This window comes from Apium graveolens, chromosome 9 (assembly GCF_009905375.1).
Source record: "Apium graveolens cultivar Ventura chromosome 9, ASM990537v1, whole genome shotgun sequence".
Lineage (NCBI taxonomy): Eukaryota > Viridiplantae > Streptophyta > Magnoliopsida > Apiales > Apiaceae > Apium > Apium graveolens.
The window spans coordinates 189,584,482-189,599,730 of record NC_133655.1 but is presented as its reverse complement, the minus strand read 5'-3'; the positions used below and the strand labels follow the sequence as shown (position 1 = coordinate 189,599,730).

At 40.4% G+C, this 15,249-nt stretch overlaps 1 non-coding gene across 1 annotated transcript; it reads right to left on the bottom strand.

Moving 5' to 3' along the window:
• Positions 1-2,046: 2,046 nt before the first annotated feature.
• On the bottom strand, positions 2,047-2,153 carry LOC141687868 (small nucleolar RNA R71). Its single transcript, XR_012561347.1, has one exon. It is a non-coding gene; the product is annotated as a small nucleolar RNA R71 (small nucleolar RNA).
• Between the last annotated feature and the right edge of the window lie 13,096 nt (positions 2,154-15,249).

Below are 15,249 nucleotides of genomic sequence, written 5' to 3'. Positions count from 1 at the left end.
TTAAAATGGCTTAAATTGGTGTCTTGAAATCAAGTATTTTGTGTATTTGATGCATTTTTCTAGTGTTTATGCATTTCAGGGTTTTAGTTGCATTTCGGGGGAGGAATCATCAAGAATAAGCCTTGGCATGTGTTCACCATTGCGAGAGGAAAGAAAGGGCAGATTACGGTGAAGAAACGGAGCGAAATCAGAATTTTTTCCAGTAGAGGTCTGAGCGCCCGCTCAGCATTGCTGAGCGGCCGCGCAGGGTCGGGAAAAAAAGATAAATTATTTTAGGACTTCTACTTCTGTTTGGTTTCCACTTCTATGTAATCTGAGTTTTATGGGACTATATTTAAGTAGATTTGAGACGTTTTCACAAGTATGGATTGAAGAAGATTGTGTTTTACGCAAGGAGCGAAAGAGATATGGAAGAAGACTGATTTAGCACACCGCAACGAAGAGGAAGCATATATTCTTGTGATTCTTGTTTCGTTGTAACGTTGGATGCTAGTTTTCTTGCTTTGAACTTATTTACTCTTGTGACGTACTCTGTTTTAATATAATTAGTTTAGTTATTATTTTCTTGTGTTTGTTTATCATGATTTCATATGAACCCATGATGACGATGAGTGCTATTATGGGCTAATCGTGATCATGGGGTTGCAACGGATTTATTATGGAATTCTTTAGTTAATTTTTTAATACTTTAGTATGTGATGATTGCATGATATCTAGTATTGGTTGTGCGTATTCGTCTTATGTGCGTCGCGAACATATAAGATAGGGTGTTAATCTCTTGTGAAGTGACGGTGGATCTTGAGATTTAGAACTTGCCATGCTAGCATAGGTTCATGTACGTTGTACATGATTAGTGGGTAACTATAACAATTTTATTTGCCCTATGTAATCAAAAGGAATAACTTGTGCTTAAATCGTTGTGTTGTCAATTTCTGTAGACATATGGGAACTCAACATAATTGATGACTATTCAACTTCTATCTTAATTGTGGATGCTTGGTAGAATGGTATTAGTACAATGAAAGTTGGCTTTTATCAGTTTCGTGTTATTCGATTAATATCATCACTGTCACATGCTAAAGGTAATAACAATGGCTATAGAAGGAAGTAATAATGAAGTTGTGATCTCATGAGTGTTTTATTATTGATAAATTGAAGTGTTAGTTAAGTGATTAATTAAGTAGTTAATTATAGTTAATATTTAATCAACAATTTTAAGTGTTAGTATCTTAACATTGAGAAGTAATCATACATTGGTGAGTGAGTTTAATTAGATAATAATTTAGTCTGAGTCTCTGAGGGAACGAACTAGAAAGTATTCTATATTACTTGTGAACGTGTATACTTGCGTGAATATTAGCGCGTGTTTTCGCCCTAACAAGTTTTTGGCGCCGCTGCCGGGGACTCGGCGTAGTTGTTTAGTTTATGTACTTACCATCATTGGTCATTAGGACTCAGTGATTAGGACGTAGTAGTTACTTAATTTTTTCGGTTGTGTTTCAGGTACTTTAGCAAGCGTTTATGCAAACTCGTTCTCGTGCTCGCAAGAGGACTTTAGATACAGCTGAGGAGACAGACGAAGTTCTTGATATTCCGGAGAAGTTAGATTTTGAGGATTCGGATTCAGGAACTGAACAGAAAGAACCAGTAAACATGGGAGATCGTATTGTTCAAGCTGATCCAGCTCTGATGGATTTTTCTCGACCTAAAATTGATGACATTCAGTCAAGCATCCTTCATCCGGCTATTCAAGCTAACACCTTTGAAATCAAGCCGGGCACTATTCAGATGGTGCAGAATTCTGTTTCTTTTGGAGGAGCAGCAACTGAAGACCCCAACATGCACATAAGGAATTTTGTCGAGATCTGCAGCACTTTTAAGTATAATGGCGTGACTGATGAGGCTATCAAGTTGAGGTTTTTCCCATTCTCACTGAGGGATAAGGCTAAAGACTGGTTACATTCTGAACCAGCTGGGTCCATCACTACGTGGCAAGATCTTGCGCAAAAATTTCTGGTGAAGTTTTATCCGATGGCAAAGACTGCTGCTATGAGGAGTGCTCTTACTCAGTTTGCGCAGCAACCTACAGAATCTATGTGCGAGGCTTGGGAACGCTACAAGGAAATGTTGAGAAAATGTCCACATCATGGAATGCCGGATTGGATGGTGATCACTGGTTTCTATAATGGTTTGGGGGCTCAATCTCGGCCCATGCTCGATGCAGCAGCTGGAGGCGCCTTATGGGCTAAAAGCTATACTGAGGCGTATAATCTTATAGAGACGATGGCTGCAAATGAGCATCAAAACCCAACTCAGAGGATGACGTCAGGCAAGGTAGCAGGTATTCTGGAAGTTGATGCAGCCACCGCTATTGCAGCCCAGCTCCAAGCGCTATCAATGAAGGTTGATTCTCTGGCTACGTATGGAGTTAATCAAATAGCTATGGTTTGTGAGCTTTGTGCAGGTTCTCATGCTACGGATCAGTGTTCTCTTATCAATGAATCTGTTCAGTATGTGAATAATTTTCAGCGACAACAGCAGCCTGTGCCAGCGACCTATCATCCTAACAACAGAAATCATCCAAATTTCAACTGGGGAAATAATCAGAATGCTATTCAGCCACCATATCAGCAAGGAGTGAGTAAACAGTTTAACCCACCTGGATTCCAGCAACCACAGCAGTATGCCACAAGGCAATCATATCCTCAACAGGGAAGTGCAGCTGTACCTACAAGTGCTGATTTTGAGGAACTTAAGCTGTTGTGCAAGAGTTAGGCGGTTTCTATCAAGACCTTGGAAAATCAAATCGGTCAATTAGCCAATGTAGTGCTCAATCGTCAACCTGGCACTCTTCCCAGTGACACGGAAGTACCATGCAGGAAGGAAGCTAAAGAGCAAGTCAAGGCTATTACCTTAAGGTCTGGAAAAGTAGTTGATGCTGAAAAGGCAAAAGAAGTAGAAGCTGAAATTAGAGGTGAAGAATCTACGCAAAAGGAGAAAGCGGCGGAACCAAGGAAGACTACTGTTGAACACACTCTGCCTGAGGCTAATACAGGGGAGAAACAGCTCTATCCTCCACCACCTTTTCCTAAGAGATTGCAGCAACAAAAGCTGGATAGACAGTTCGGGAAGTTTCTGGAGGTGTTCAAGAAACTTCACATCAATATACCTTTCGCTGAGGCTCTGGAACAAATGCCTAGTTATGCGAAGTTTATGAAGACTATTCTTTCAAGGAAGGTGAAACTGGATGACCTTGAAACCATTGCTCTCACGGAAGAATGCAGCGCTGTGCTGTAGCAAAAGTTACCACCAAAACTGAAAGATCCAGGAAGCTTCACCATTCCTTGCACAATTGGCAATCTGACGTTCGACAAGTGCCTTTGTGACTTGGGAGCAAGCATTAATTTGATGCCGTTGTCGATCTTTAAAAGCTGGATCTGCCTGATCCAAAACCCACATACATGTCACTACAATTGGCTGACTGTTCCATTACTTACCCAAGGGGCATAGTTGAGGATGTGCTCGTCAAGGTGGATAAGCTCTTCTTTCCAGCAGATTTTGTTATTCTGGATTTTGAGGAAGATAAGAAGATTCCCATAATCTTGGGAAGGCCTTTCTTGGTTACTGGCCGTACCTTGATAGATGTGCAAAAAGGTGAACTTACTATGCGGGTCCAAGATCAGGATGTGACCTTCAACATATTCAAGGCAATGAAATTCCCTACAGAAGATGAGGAGTGCTTAAAAGTGGATGTGATTGATTCTGCGGTTACTTCGGAACTCGATCACATGCTAATGTCTGATGCATTGGAAAAGGCCTTAGTGGGGGATTTTGACAGCGATGATGAAGATAGCAACGAGCAATTACAATATCTGAACGCTTCTCCCTGGAAGCGAAAGCTGGACATACCATTTGAATCTCTTGGTACTTCTGACCTTAAGAACGCTGAAGGGAAGCTCAAACCATCAATCGAGGAAGCACCTACCTTGGAGCTCAAGCCATTACCTGAGCACTTGAGGTATGCTTTTTTAGGTGATTCATCTACGTTACCTGTTATTATTTCATCTGACCTTTCAGGTAGTGAGGAAGACAAGCTCTTAAGGATTTTGAGAGAATTCAAATCGGCTATAGGATGGACCATAGCAGACATCAAGGGGATAAGTCCTTCATATTGTATGCATAAAATTCTGCTAGAGGAAGGTAGTAAGCCAACTGTGGAACAGCAGCGAAGACTGAATCCCATCATGAAGGAGGTGGTGAAGAAAGAAATTCTAATATGGCTAGATGCAGGCATCATTTATCCTATTTCTGACAGCTCGTGGGTGAGCCCTGTACAATGTGTACCTAAGAAGGGAGGTATCACTGTGGTCGTAAATGAAAAGAATGAGCTCATCCCTACTCGAACAGTTACAGGATGGAGAGTATGCATGGATTATAGAAAATTGAACAAAGCCACAAGGAAGGATCACTTCCCTCTTCCATTTATTGATCAGATGCTTGACAGATTGGCGGGTCATGAGTATTTTTGTCTTCTGGATGGTTATTCCGGGTATAATCAGATTTGTATTGCACCAGAGGATCAGGAAAAGACTACCTTCACTTGTCCATTTGGCACGTTTGCTTTTGGCAGAGTTTCGTTTGGGTTATGTAGCGCCCCTGCCACCTTTCAGAGATGTATGATGGCTATATTCTCTGACATGATTGGAAATAACGTCGAAGTGTTCATGGATGACTTCTCCGTCTTTGGACACTCATATGATGAATGTTTGAATAATCTGCGCGCCGTACTCAAAAGATGTGTGGAAACTAATTTGGTGCTCAATTGGGAGAAATGTCATTTTATGATGCGTGAAGGCATTATCCTTGGACATAAGGTCTCTAGCAAGGGTCTGGAGGTGGACAAGGCCAAGGTGGGAGTCATTGAAAATCTTCCACCACCTAATTCTGTGAAAGGAATCCGTAGTTTTCTTGGTCATGCGGGTTTTATCGGCGATTCATCAAGGACTTTTCAAAGATATCTAAGCCGTTATGCAATTTGCTTGAGAAAGACGTGCCTTTCAAATTTGATGATGAATGTTTGGCAGCATTCGAGACTCTCAAGAAGAGTTTGATCACTGCACCAGTTATTACAGCACCAGATTGGACAGAACCGTTTGAGATGATGTGTGATATGAGTGATTATGCGGTAGGTGCAGTTCTAGGACAGCGCAAGAAAAATCTCTTCCATGTGGTCTACTATGCGAGTAAGACTTTAAATGGTGCCCAATTGAACTACACCACTACTGAGAAGGAGCTTTTGGCTATAGTCTTTGGTTTTGAGAAATTTTGATCTTATCTGCTTGGTACGAAAGTAACAGTATTCACTGATCATGCAGCTATTCACTATCTGGTTTCTAAGAAGGATTCGAAGCCGAGACTCATTCATTGGGTGCTTTTACTTCAGGAATTTGAGTTAGAGATCAAAGATAGAAAAGGTACTGAGAATCAAGTAGCTGACCATCTCTCTAGGTTGGAGAATCCCGATTCTAATTCACAAGATAGGAAGTTAATCAATGAATCTTTTCCGGATGAGCAGTTGTTTGCAATTCAGGAGGAAGAACCATGGTTTGCAGATATTGTAAACTATCTCGTCAGCAATATAATGCCTCCTAAATTGACATCCGCTCAAAAGAAGAAGTTTCTGCATGAGGTGAAGTGGTATATGTGGGATGAACCATATTTGTTTAGACAGGGAGCTGACCAGATCATCAGGAGATGTATCCCGTTCTGTGAGACGGAGGGGATATTACGAGACTGCCATTCCACGGTTTATGGTGGACACTATGGTGGTGAGAAAACGGCAGCTCGTATTCTGCAAGCAGGTTTTTTCTGGCCTACTTTGTTCAAGGATGCTCATCAGTTTGTTTTAAGGTGTGATCGTTGCCAAAGAGTGGGAAATTTGTCAAGGAAGGATGAAATGCCATTAAATGTGATGCTTGAAGTCGAGGTCTTTGATGTATGGGGAATCGATTTCATGGGGCCTTTTATCTCATCTTGCAATAATCAGTACATCTTGCTGGCAGTCGATTATGTCTCAAAATGGGTCGAAGTTAAAGCTTTACCGATAAATGATGCAAAGGCAGTGCTAAATTTTCTTCATAAGCAAATTTTTACAAGGTTTGGAACACCTCGGGTAATCATAAGTGATGAAGGATCGCATTTTTGCAACCGTAAGTTCACTTCTATGATGCAGCATTATAATGTGAATCATCGAGTAGCTACTGCCTATCATCCGCAAACAAATGGTCAAGCGGAAGTGTCTAACAGAGAGATAAAGCGCATTCTAGAGAAGGTTGTTTGTCCGTCAAGGAAGGATTGGTCTTTAAAGCTCGATGAAGCTGTTTGGGCTTACAGAACAGCATACAAAACTCCACTTGGGATGTCACCGTATCAGTTGGTGTACGGTAAGGGATGTCATCTACCTGCGGAGCTTGAGCATAAGGCCTACTGGGCATTGAAGAAGTTGAACCTGAATTGAGATGCAGCTGGTAAGAAAAGAATGCTTCAGCTTAATGAACTTGATGAATTTCGACTTCAAGCGTACGAAAATAACAAAATATATAAGGAAAAGGTGAAGAGGTGGCACGATAGGAAGCTACATCTAAAGTTATTTGTGCCAGGGCAACAAGTTCTCTTATTCAACTCTCGGCTCCGACTTTTTCCTGGGAAGTTGAAATCAAGGTGGTCTGGACCTTTTATTGTCAAAACTGTGTTTCCACATGGAGCGGTGGAAATTTTTGAGAATGATCCGGACCAAGCATTCAAGGTTAACGGTCAGCGGTTGAAGCACTACTATGGGGACATGGCAAACCGAGAAGTGGTTAGTGCCATTTTGTTGACTACTTGAGAAGGGTACGAAACGTCAAGCTAATGACGAAAAAGAAGCGCTGCGTGGGAGGCAACCCATGAATTCTTGTTACAGGAACCCTTAGAAGTTAATAACCTATCCAAAAACACAAAAAAATCAGAAAACAGGGGCTGAAAAAAAAAATTCCAGTGACCCCCTGAGCGCCCGCTCAGCTTTGCTGAGCGACCGCGCAGCAAGCTGAGCGCCCCCTCAGCTTTGCTGAGCGACCGCTCAGGGGTCGAGTACCAGAATTTTTTTTTTCAGTTCAGAAAAAAAAAACACACACACACAAAAACAGTTTTTAGCCCATAAACCCACGATTTGTTCCCACTACCCCATCATTTTACTCCTTAATTCCCAAACCCTAATCTAATCCACACCCTATATATACATACACCTATCCTACATATCTCCCACAAAACTTCCTACACTTAAACCCTCTCACAAACATCAAAAAATCAGTTCTTACACACTTTTATTCACGAATCAATGGCACCCAAGAGAGCACGCACTATTGACAGCAGCAGCACAGTTCCTACTGCTGATTTATCGAGGGGTACTGCTGCAAGGCCTCGGTTAACTGACAGAGCTGCGGAGGAGGAGTACACTAGGCTGTTGGGAAAGCCGATTCTGAAGGAGAGGGGGTTTTTACCATCGGGGAGGGATGGTGAGTTGCTACCCATGATTGCAGAGAAGGGGTGGATAGCTTTTTGTGAGTCACCCGAAGCAGTACCGATGAGCGTTGTTCGCGAGTTCTACGCGAACGCGAAGGCTGAAAAGAATGGGTTTTCTGTGGTTCGTGGGCTGACGGTTGATTATCATCCTGCGGCGATTCACTGTGTGATTGGACAGCGAGAGAGGAAGCCCGAGGAGGAGAACTAGAATGAAAAGACTGCTGAGGATTTTGACTTGGATTTGATTTGTGCGACTCTATGTCGACCGGGCACAGTTTGGACATGCAGGACCGGCACTAATGAGTATCGTCACTTTCCGGCGATCGCCATGAACAGGTATGCCCGTGCATGGAATGCATTTATTTGTGCTAATATTTTGCCTTCTTCGCATGCACACGAGGTCACAGTTGAGAGAGCACAGTTGTTGTGGGGAATTCTGAATGAGGAACACTATGTGGACCTTGGTGAGTTTATCTACCAAGGAATTCTGAAGTTTTTGAGGGGAGCGAAGCATATGAACATCCCTTATGCATCTACGGTTACGAAGCTATGCCGAGCAGTGGGAGTGAACTGGCCGGCTCATGAGCAGTTGCAGTTGCCAGCAGCTCCGATTGATTCTGGCACTCTGAATGGGATGCAGGAGTGGACCGGTGGTGAGCCTGAGGAGAATGGGCTGGGTTATCATCTTCCAGGAGGGCGTCCAGCACGAGATGCTACTATGGCTAGGCCAGGGCGTGATGAGGCTGGTTCTTCGAGAGCTCAGGAGGGTGCTGGGATGGTTGATGCCCAGTATAGGAGGCTTTCACGGCGGATGGATGCCATGTATGAAACGCAGAGTAGGTTTGCTCAGGAGCTCACCCTTACGTTAGGGACTGCTTTTCGAGGCCTTGGAGCTGATATCCAGTGGCCATTTTTTGGTGAGGACTCTGCATACCCGCCGCCTGATACTCCACCCACTGAGGGTGATGATGATGATGACTCCGAGTAGGTATACCCTGTGTTCCTTTCTACTACTTTCACTGAGGACAGTGAAGATTTTTAGTTTGGGGGTGGTAGTTAAGGAATATTGTGTGTGTGTCATTTAGTTGCATATTCATGATAGTTTAGTTCATATAGTTGCATAATTTATGCCATATAGTATTGTATTTTTTATTTGTTATGAATGTCATATAGCTCATGCATGTACCATGATCCCTTTTGCAATGATTTATCGACTGAATTGTGATATTGATGCGAGTGTAGTGATAGCATTAAAGTGATATGAAGTTGTGTAGGTTGATCTGCATGCTAGAAATAATTGTAAGTTCACTAAGTCTTAGAGAATGCGTAAGGGCTAGATTGTTGTTATGATTTGGTTGTTTTCAAGGTCAATCTGCTTATTATGCTTAGAATTCGATTATAGGTTCTTAGTGATAAAGGCATGAAAAAGAAAAAAAATTGGAGAAAAAAATATGGAAGTTGTTGCTAGTTGTGGCTAGGCGTCAAATGGCTAGTAGCCGGCTCGCATATGGTGCGAGTAGTCTAGGGTTGAGCAAGATGGAGCGAAACGCACTTGCTCAGAAGTATTAAATATATATATATATATAAATTTTTGCATAATTGATCAAGAGTGGGCTCTTTGGTATTCGAGTTATTAAGTTCTTAGGGGACTTTGTGCCTAGTGACCTAAGGCTTTTAGAGTCTGGGATCCGCTAACCTAACGCTCGTTACATGGATACCATTGTATAAGTCTTTTGTGGACCTCACTCATTGCACGGTCAAATAAGCATTTGAGTTGTAAATAAAAAGCACGATTCCGTAGTAAGCTCCAGAGTTCTTGTAGTGTTGTATATCACTTTGTGCCTAGAATTTTTTGTTCTTTGTATAATCATAGGATTGCCTTGAGGATAGTCTAGTCATAGTAATTGGTCTAGTTCCGAAGCATATCTGTTAAGCATTTGCACACACCACGTTTCTGGCTGTATGTCCGTTTGCATGAGTTTATTGATCTTTAGTTGTCTAACTGCATTCATTGAGATGTGACAATTTGGTTGGTTAATTGTAGTAAGGGGGATCGCTGCATTTTTATATAGATTGCATTCATGCATGTTTTTATTTGTTTTTGAGTCTGTGACGCTTGAGGACAAGCATCGATTTAAGTTTGGGGGTGTGATAAGTGGCATTTTATACCACTTAGAACATCTTAAAATGGCTTAAATTGGTGTCTTGAAATCAAGTATTTTGTGTATTTGATGTGTTTTTCTAGTGTTTATGCATTTCAGGGTTTTAGTTACATTTCGGGGGAGGAATCATCAAGAATAAGCCTTGGCATGTGTTCACCATTGCGAGAGGAAAGAAAAGGGCAGATTACGGTGAAGAAACGGAGCGAAATCAGAATTTTTCCAGTAGAGGTCTGAGCGCCCGCTCGGCATTGCTGAGCGGCCGCGCAGCAAGCTGAGCGCCCGCCCGCTCAGCTATGCTGAGCGGCCGCGCTGAGCGGGCCGCGCAGGGTCGGGAAAAAAAGATAAATTATTTTAGGACTTCTACTTCTGTTTGGTTTCCACTTCTATGTAATCTGAGTTTTATGGGACTATTATTTAAGTAGATTTGAGACGTTTTCACAAGTGTGGATTGAAGAAGATTGTGTTTTTACGCAAGGAGCGAAAGAGATAAGGAAGAAGACCGATTTAGCACACCGCAACGAAGAGGAAGCATATATTCTTGTGATTCTTGTTTCGTTGTAACGTTGGATGCTAGTTTTCTTGCTTTGAACTTATTTACTCTTGTGACGTACTCTGTTTTAATATAATTAGTTTAGTTATTATTTTCTTGTGTTTGTTTATCATGATTTCATATGAACCCATGATGACGATGAGTGCTATTATGGGCTAATCGTGATCATGGGGTTGCAACGGATTTATTATGGAATTCTTTAGTTAATTGTTTAATACTTTAGTGTGTGATGATTGCATGATATCTAGTATTGGTTGTGCGTATTCATCTTATGTGCGTCGCGAACATATAAGATAGGGTGTTAATCTCTTGTGAAGCGACGGTGGATCTTGAGATTTAGAACTTGCCATGCTAGCATAGGTTCATGTACGTTGTATATGATTAGTGGGTAACTCTAACAGTTTTATTTGCCCTATGTAATCAAAAGGAATAACTTGTGCTTAAATCGTTGTGTTGTCAATTTCTGTAGACATATGGGAACTCAACATAATTGATGACTATTCAACTTCTATCTTAATTGTGGATGCTTGATAGAATGGTATTAGTACAATGAAAGTTGGCTTTTATCAGTTTCGTGTTATTCGATTAATATCATCACTGTCACATGCTAAAGGTAATAACAATGGCTATAGAAGGAAGTAATAATGAAGTTGTGATCTCATGAGTATTTTATTATTGATAAATTGAAGTGTTAGTTAAGTGATTAATTAAGTAGTTAATTATAGTTAATATTTAATCAACAATTTTAAGTGTTAGTATCTTAACATTGAGAAGTAATCATACATTGGTGAGTGAGTTTAATTAGACAATAATTTAGTCTGAGTCTTTGAGGGAACGAACTAGAAAGTATTCTATATTACTTGCGAACGCTATACTTGCGTGAATATTAGCGCGTATTTTCGCCCTAACAAGCATCACCGATGATCAGTTCAAAAGGGTGATTCTTGGTCCATTTCCTTTGAGGTGGTAGATTAGCTCTAGATGAGGTTGCCTCAGTATTGTCATGATGTGAAATAGAATGTTGATTGGTTGAAACTCCCCCTGAGTTGCTGATCCTTTGAAAGGAATTGGGAGCTCTATCAACTGATGAAGTGAATTGATTATCCGTTGACAGACTGTGATCAACGGATGCTTCATTATGAACTTCAACGGATGATGCATTTTGTCTTTCAACGGATGCTGCATTGCTTCTTTCAACGAAAGCTGAGCTATGACTTTCAACGGATGCAGCATTCTGTGCATTATCCAAAGGCAGATTTTGAATCCCTCTTGAGATGCCTTCTTCATCATTCTCATCTTCACAATCATCACAATATATCTATATATTGTCAAATTTGAGTCCTTCATGATGTCCTTCATGATGTCCTTCATCTGTTAGTCCATCAATCTTTTTATCATCAAACACAACATGTACAGATTCCATGACAATGTTGGTTCTTAGATTGTAGACCATATATGATTTTCCAGCAGAATAACCAACAAATATTCCTTCATCAGCCTTTGCATCAAACTTCCCTTTGTGATCAGATTGATTCCTTAAGATGTAGCATTTGCAACCAAAGACATATAGAAAGTTTAAAGTTGGTTTTCTTCTCTTGAATAATTGATAGGGAGTCATGCCTTTTTCTTGATTGATTAGAGAAATGTTCTGAGTGTAACATGCACAGTTAACAGCCTCAGCCCAAAAGTAAGTTGGGAGTTTTGACTCTTCAAGCATTGTCCTTGCAGCTTCAATTAGTGATCTATTCATCCTTTCCACCACACCATTTTGTTATGGAGTCTTTGGAGCTGAGTACTCATGCATGATCCCATTTTCTTCACAGAACAACTTCATGGTTGAATTCTTGAACTCAGTTCCATTGTCACTCCTAATATTCCTTACTTTGAAATCAGGATGATTGTTGACTTGCTTGATATGATTGATAATGATTTCACTAGCTTCATCCTTTGATCCAAGAAAATAGACCCATGAAAACTTAGAGAAATCATCAACAATCACTAGGCAATATCTTTTCCTTGAAATTGACAATACATTGACTGGTCCAAAAAGATCCATGTGTAGCAGTTGTAATGGTTCATCAATTGCAGATTCAAGCTTCTTACTGAATGATACTTTCTTTTGCTTTCCTTTCTGACAAGCATCACACAGTCCATCCCTTGTGAATTCCACTAGAGGCATTCCTCTAACTAGGTACACATTTCCTTTTCTAACTCCAGTTAGAACCACTTTATTATCCTTCTTACTTGTGACAATACAGGCTTCAGAATTGAAGGAGACAGTATTCCCTCTGTCACAAAGTTGACTGATGCTCAATAAGTTGTGTTTGAGACCATCAACCAATGCAACTTCATCAATGATGACATTTTCTTTTGAAATCAAGCCATATCCCATAGTGAATCCTTTGCTGTCATCTCCAAAGGTTATGCTAGGGCCAGCTCTCTCCTTAAACTCTGTGAGCAGGGTGAAATCTCCTGTCATGTGTCTTGAACAACCACTGTCCAAGTACCTAGATTCCTTCTTTGTCCCTGCACACAACAAAATCAATCAAGTTGATTTTGGTACCCAAGTTTCCTTGGGTCCAGCCTTGTTAGTCTTTTTCCTAGACTTCATTCCTCCTGCATCTTTTGACTTAGGTAACTTTGGGTCAACCTTGGTCTCAGATGTGGTTGGTTGAAGTGTAGGGTTAGTCACAGAATCATTTAACACATTTGATTGAATTTGATAAGGCATAGGTTGTGCAAACATGTTATTCCACATAGGCATATTGTATGGCATTTGAGGCATACTAAATGCAGTAAAATAAGGATTATTAATATATGGCATGTTTGCAAAATATGCATGGGGATTCTGGTGAGACATAACAGGCATAGCATGCAGAGGTGACATAGACATGTTAGGCATGGAGGGATTTGAAGGCATGGGAGCATTTTTAACAGATTTGCAATTATCAGATAGGTGATTAACACTTTTACAATGCACACAGCTTTTTCTAGGAGCATACCTATCAGGTGTGTAATTGTTATGTTTATTAATCCCTACCTTCCCATTTCTTTTAGATTTTCTTTTAGTTTCCTTCTTATCCTCAACCAACTTAAGCCTATCTTTCAGCTGATCTAAAGTCATGTGTCCTATATTCACCTTACTAACATCTCTGGATGTGCTAGCTCCTTCTTTGACAAAGTTCTTGAGAGTTGAATCATTCTTTTTATTGAGGTTTTTATTTTTAAAAGAACTTGCCTGTTTTAATTGATGAGCCTTCAACGGATGCTCCTTTTCTTCCTTCAACGGATAACTTTCATCATCCGTTGATTCCAAATCCGTTGACAATCCATCAATTAATTCTAACTCCTTTTTTTTTCTTCCAGGCATCCTCACAGAATGATTCAATTCCCTGAACCTTTGCAATCTGAACACTAACATCCCTAGATGTTTTCCAGGCCTTGATTACCTCTTGCTCACTTTCTAACTGTTTAGAAAGAATTTCTACTTTCTTAACAGCTTCTGCTAGTTCATTCTCAACAGTCAAGCATTTAAGTTTTATCTTTTCAAGCTCAATTACCTGATCCTCTAACACAACATTCCTATCACTTAAAAACACATTATTCTCCTTGATCCTAGTGTTTTCTTTTGCTAGTGATTTAAGGGAAACACGCAAATGATATAATTCATTGGACATATCATTTATGGCTTCATTGCATTCATGTTTAGAAAGCTGAGAGAGATCAGTAGTAATTACCTGGTTGCTTGATGAACTAGTTTCATTTTCATCAGAATTAGCCATCAGGGCTAGGTTGACATATTCCATATCATCATCTTCATTGACCCCATCTGCTGCCCAATCATCTTGAGTGAGAAAAGCTCTTTCCTTTTATTTGAGTAAATCAAAATACTTCTTTTTGTAATCAACTTGCTCAAATTTCTTTTTATCAGGAGTTGGCTTTCTACACTCACTTGCAAAGTGTCCACTAATGCCACAGTTGTAACATTTGAACTTTGATTTGTCCACCATGTTTTTGTTTGGCTTAGTGAACTTTGTATTTTTTCTGAACTTCATCTTTGCAAACCTCCTGGACAGAAAAGCCAGATGTTCATCAACATCATCAGAGTCATCCTGACTGAAATTGTCTTCATCCTCAGCTGCTTGCTCTTTACCCTTGCTTGATTCTGATTTGCTTGTGCCAATTTTGAGACTTGGCATTGTCTTCTCCTCATTCCTGGCTTCCATCTTCTCACTATCAGCTACAAGAGCAACTGTTCCTCCTTTTCTCTTTCCCTTTTCCAACAGCTCATCCTGCTCCATTTCAAGTTCATAAGTCTTCAGAATTCCATATAATCTTTCAAGTGTGAAGTTCTTATAATCTTGAGAATTTCTTAAAGAGACAGTCATGGGCTTCCATTCCTTTGGCAGAGACCTAAGAAATTTTAAGTTGGAATCCTTGACTTAGTACACTCTACCATACAGCTTCAATCCATTTAACAGTTTCTGAAATCTGTTGAAGGTATCATTTAATGATTCACCTTCTTCAAAGTGAATATATTCATACTGTTGAATAAGAAGCTGCATCTTGTTCTCTCTGACCTGCTCAGTACCTTCACAGATGATTTGTACAGTATCCCAAACTTCCTTTGCAGTTTGGCTATTGATGACATTGTCAAACATATCTTGATCTAAGCCATTAAACAAAATGTTCATGGCTCTCTTGTCCTTGCGGATTTCTTCCATGTCTTCAATAGTCCATTCTGCTTTTGGCTTGGGAATGGACTGTCCAACAGCAACTGTTGCAGTAGCAGCTGTGGCTACTTTGTGAAGGATGTGAGGACCATTTTCAATACAGTTGATGTAGCTTTCATCTTGATAAAGAAGATGTAAATGCATCTTCACTTTCCAGTGATGATAATTATCTTTTTCCAGGACTGGAATCTTTATACCAATATCCTTCCTACTCATGATGGTAGCAGGAGGATTCTTCTGTGCA